The sequence below is a fragment of the Octodon degus genome, unplaced genomic scaffold (genome assembly GCF_000260255.1).
Source record: "Octodon degus isolate 3935 unplaced genomic scaffold, OctDeg1.0 scaffold00002, whole genome shotgun sequence".
In the NCBI taxonomy this organism is placed as follows: domain Eukaryota; kingdom Metazoa; phylum Chordata; class Mammalia; order Rodentia; family Octodontidae; genus Octodon; species Octodon degus.
This window is the reverse complement of record NW_004524578.1, coordinates 31,162,566-31,167,368: the sequence shown is the minus strand read 5'-3', so window position 1 is coordinate 31,167,368 and position 4,803 is coordinate 31,162,566. Positions and strand designations below refer to the sequence as shown.

At 42.8% G+C, this 4,803-nt stretch overlaps 1 pseudogene; it reads right to left on the bottom strand.

Annotated features, from left to right (window-relative positions):
• Positions 1 to 2,682: 2,682 nt before the first annotated feature.
• Positions 2,683 to 4,385, bottom strand: LOC105741745 (annotated as a pseudogene).
• Between the last annotated feature and the right edge of the window lie 418 nt (positions 4,386 to 4,803).

The window sequence follows — 4,803 nt, the reverse complement described above, 5'->3', positions numbered from 1 at the left end:
TGTCCTGTGCCAAAGGCCGGAGTCACAGCCACGTATGGAGGAAGGACTCCTTCTCCTCCAGAAGTGATGCATTTGGCTAACCAGACCTCACATGGCCTGTTCCACTGTCCCCTGGTTGCCACTCCCTGTGTGATCCTCCCTCCTTTTCTATCTTTCTTGGTCCCATCAAACCTCAGAACTCTCAGCTCAAAGGAGCCCAAAGAGAACAGCTAGAGGCCTTTGATCACCCTTTCCTGTGAGAAGGTTCTTAGAATTCTTCAAAGCATTTGTTTACCCCCACATTGTAGAGTTACAGGGTAATTTTTAGGAGCTCAAACACAGGAGTGAAGTCTATCTTCAACAAGGTGCTTTAAATGTCAAAATTTAATTAATCATTTTGTTGGAGAGTAGTTCTTGCTCTATCTGGACAAGGAAAGTAGCAGGATAGTGCGTGGGCCATAGGTTAAAAAATATATTAGAGTCTGAGGGTTTTTTCCCTGCTTTGTAAATAAATATGAAGTATGATAAAAAAATACAGTGAATGTTCAAGTTTTAAAAATTGCTACAAGAAACAACATACGGCCATTAATCCCCTTGAAAGACCGCTGCCATTTTGCACTTACCCCAAAATTATTGCCACTGTCATTTCTTTTTTGGGGAGGGGCAGCTCAGTCCACCCTGAGGGAGGGACTGAAGCTGGCATGTGGTTCTGGGGATGGAAGTGCAGTCCCCTGTGCCTGCCAAAGCTTGCCTACACAGGTGCTTTAGACTGCTGAGCTATCTTACCAGCCCCCATCGCCACTTTTAGAAACAGCTCTGTAAGTCCTCTTTCACAGTGCTTTTAATTGCACTGTCAGGGCTGCCTCAATGTCTTGAGATGATTCAAAGTGTTTGCCTTTCATGGTCATTTTCACTTTGGGGTAGAGTTAGAAACCACGTGGTTCCAAACCCAGGGAACAAAGTGGGTGAAGACTCTTTATATTCTTTTTGGCTGCCTCTCCATTGGGTGGTGCTCCTCTGCAGCATTCACTGCAGTCTTGGCCAGACCTCGTTTGGAATAGTAGTATTTTGAGGGAGACTAAAGGCTTTTACTGTAATATGTAATGTTTCTGAACATTCATTATATATCTTGGTTACACCTGTATCTGTACCTAGAAACACGGATAAGACTGAGGCTAGAAGAAATTTTTCTGCTTGCCATGAAGAGAGAGCATAGAGCCAGTACTGCTCCCCTGGGCCCCAGAGGAGATGAGGATGGGACAGAGCAAGGCTTAGGCCTCCCTATATTTCTCACGGAGAAAGTGTGACTTGTTTGACAGTTTCCTTGGATTCAAACACTGGGTCACAGTGAGGAACAAAGTTTAGAGCTCCGAGTTAGAACATCAGGACATAAGGTTTTACTTTGTCACTAACAATACAGGCCTCTAAGCACATCGCCAACTTCTCTGCTCCAGTTTCTGTATCCATACAGTGGAAGTAATCATGCTGTTGCATTTGCTTATCCATTTCGCTACCTGACTAAATCAATCAATTGTAGTAAATTATTTTGAAATACTCTGTTGGAATGTCTTAGGATTAGGTAGAACTGATAATATCAAAACTCTGCTTGAAAAGCTTTCACTCACAGGATGAAGCATAATTTAGCATAACCGTGGGGACCTAGTTGGACCCTCAAAGTTGGTATGAAGATTATTTTCAAGTAAGATTATTTAACCTAAAGAAGACACGGAAAGTACTACTGTCTGAGTTTCCCTTTACTGGAAGGGAAGTAGAGCCTCCTGGAAAATGTACTCTCATTATACCCCCGCAAGTTTCCTTCTACTTTAAATGGACTGTCCAACCCAATAGCATCGAGGAAGGCCCATTAGAGTCATCCCCACCTTTGGTTAAGCATGGTGCTTCAATTCTCTGACTCTGTGTTTGGAGGGCTTACTCATCGCTAGGTAGTCTTCAGCTACACATATTCATAAACTATTCTTTTCTCTAGCTAATCTCTTTTTTATTCATTGACAGATCCCCAGAAACTGATCCTGAGAGGACCCAGGAGGCATTTTGTTTCCCCAGTGGCACAGGAGAAGGAACAAAGGAGCTTTTATACTGAGTTACATCCTCAGCCCTTAAAAATAACTTTCTTTAAAATTTTGAGGCAGCATCTTGATATGTCACTAAAATGCCTTACGATCCTCCTGCTTCTACTTCCCAGAGGGTGGAATTACAGGCTTGTACCACCACACACCAAGGAAACATATTTTTCTTCCTTTAAATTCCCTTATAACCCAACTTCAAGATCATGTCCCTCCATGTCCCAAATGTCCTATACTTCCACTCTATACACATCCAGCTAGGGCTCCTTTTATTACAAAGTTTAAAAAAACCCTCCACAAAATGCAACGTTCTAAACAACCCAAAACTTACTATTGGTACTAGTTCCTACAAATTGGTATGCTAGCATACACATGAAAGAAACCATTAAATATTTAGGAACATTGAACATCAAAAGCTTTAAAACATAACTGTATGTGGTAGCCCCTCAAAAAAGTACAACCTGAATTTTTTAAAAAAGTATTTTTCAACAAAGAATTTTATCAGCTTTACAAAAATCTGTGCATTTTTTTATACTGAAGCTAATGGTGAGCTGCATTTAAATTCACATTCTTAGCAAAACAATTGCCTGAGCACACATTCACTCCACTTGCCATTACAGGACAGCCACTTATTCTTCATCTTCCTCTTCCTCTTCTTCCTCTTCCTCCTCCTCCTCCTCCTCTGGTTTACTCTTCATCTTGGAGCCTGATGGCCTATTGGGGCCCTTCTTCCCTGCTTTACTTTTGCCCTTGGCACCATATGCAGCAATATTTTTTTCGTATTTTTCCTTTAGCTTAGCCACTTTTTGTTCATATGGTTGTTTATCTTTGGCTGACTGCTCAGACCACATTTCATCCAATTTTTTGCAGTACCTCCAATGGACAGGCCTGTGTGTTCATTTTTGATCTTTGGGCAACATTCAGAACAAAACAGGAAGAAGGCAGATGGTGGTCTTTTAGGAGCATTCTGATCTTTCCTCTCTTATCGCCAGCTTTGGGTGGAATGGAATTTTTCAGCTCCCTGTCATAGCGAGCTTTATCACACTTCACTGTATCTTCAAACTTCGACTTTTCCTTGGCAAACATGGTCTTCCATTTCTCTGAGCACTCTTTGGAAAACTTGGTGAAGCTGACCAAGCAGTCAGGGTGCTTCCTCTTATGCTCCTCATGACAGGTCTGCACGAAAGAAGTGTATGAGGATATCTTACCCTTCAGCTTGTTGGGGTCTTCCCCACCCAGGGTGGCACAGCCTGGTGTAGCTTTTCCTCAGCGTCCCGCAGAGCAGCCAAGTGCAACTGAGACACTTCCTTCTTGGGCTCCATTGAGAACTCGTTTCTTGGACACATTTCTTGGTGTAGCTATTTAGGTTTTTCCTTGGATTGTGCTATCCTAACTTTTCTGCATGCTCTGGACTTAGACACTGGCTTTGTACCTCCCACCCCTCATTGTGACATCTTCTCTTGTGAGCTAAGTGACTTTTAGTTATTGTTATTGTACAAGGTATTTATCTCATCTGAATCCTGGCTTCCTCAGCTTTTAACTGGGAGTCATACTTCCCTGTGGCATGAAAGCAGGTTCTAGGGAGGAAAACAACTATGGCTCAGACTCAGGTGAGGAAGTGGTGGGAAAGCTGGGTTCAATGTGATCAGGAGAGACAGTGGAACAGCCAAAAGAGAAGGCCCTTAAACAGTTCACTCTCCTTTATGGTAGAACTTGCCTGTGTTTCCAAAGTAATTTCCATCCCCTGATAAGATTAAAGAAAAACCCCTGCAGCATTTGGTATAGGACTTGATACACAGATCTGTGCATATTAGTTATGACTATTTTTAAATTGCTCTCTCACCTGTGTTACCATGGCACACTAAGCGTAACTCTTTATGTCACTTTCTTGGGACATTGCTTACACCCCCTGCACCTTGGCATCCTCATCTGTAAGATGGGCATGCTGGGCCTCATGTAGTGTGGACCATGAGATGCTAGGGAAAGCCCTGCTAATGATTAATGGTCCAAACCTAGAGGGAATCAGCTGTTCCTGGCATTCATTTTGAAATACTCAAGAAATGCTGTTTTGGGTTAGACCTACAATGTTGCTCTGAAGCTTCGTGTGCTCAGAGGTGGGGCTTTTGAGAGATGATCAGATCATGAGGGTGCTCAACATCAGTGACTTCATCCATTGGTGACTTCATAGCTGCATGTGTGGCTAGGACATGGGTCACTTGGGACATGACCTAGAAGGGTGTCGTCATGTCTCCGGCTCTTATGTCCTTTGCTTCCTGGATGCTGTGGGTTGAACACCTTTTCATCCACCAAGACCCCTGCCATCCAGTCAGATGGCCATGGGCTAAAACCATGAGTCAACACAAATCTCTAAGTTGTGGGTAATAGATATTTTGTCCCATCAATGAGAACTAAGACCAAGACTAACATTACAACAGAGACTTGGAGGCTAGGCCTTTATTACCTTGAAACTCTGGGTCAGAGTTTGTTCCTTTCTGCATGTAGGTGTGTCACTTAAGGAATGTTGATCTAAACACTAGCAATTTGAAGTTCATTCATTTTACATGTATTTAAGCTGTCTCATCCCTCTTTACAACTGTGGACACCAAGAGTAAGACATTTTCAAGATTTGCAGGGGGCCTGGGGAGATGGCTCAGTGGAATAAGTGCTTCCCTGGCAAGCACAAGAGCCTGAGTTCAAGCCCCAGTTCCGAAAAAAAAAAAAAAAAAAAAAGATTTGCAGG